The sequence below is a fragment of the Sphaerodactylus townsendi genome, linkage group LG06 (genome assembly GCF_021028975.2).
Source record: "Sphaerodactylus townsendi isolate TG3544 linkage group LG06, MPM_Stown_v2.3, whole genome shotgun sequence".
Taxonomy (NCBI): Eukaryota; Metazoa; Chordata; class Lepidosauria; order Squamata; family Sphaerodactylidae; genus Sphaerodactylus; species Sphaerodactylus townsendi.
In genome coordinates, this window is record NC_059430.1 from 121091454 (window position 1) to 121091777 (window position 324).

Genomic DNA, 324 nt, shown 5'->3' on the forward strand with positions numbered 1-324 from the left:
GAAACCTGGGTGAAAGGGGGGGGGGGAGTTGATAATTTAGTTACTTTCATTTAACTCGGGATCTGCCCAAAGGAACTGGTTGGAAGCGTTTGCGGGGTGAGTTCTGTGGGAACTTCCCCCGCCCCAAAAAAATGCTTGTAAAAAGAGCCTCAATCTATTCTATTTGGCCCATGCAGAGATAGCCAGATGTCCCCTTGGACAGTCTTTTTACCTTTAAGCTGTTTTTTGATGATGTGTTTTCTTTCCCTTCCTTCCTTTTTTGCCTCCCTTGCTTGCATTGCTTTCCAACTTCTTGTCCCCTTCAGGGCGTTGCACTGGTATTGT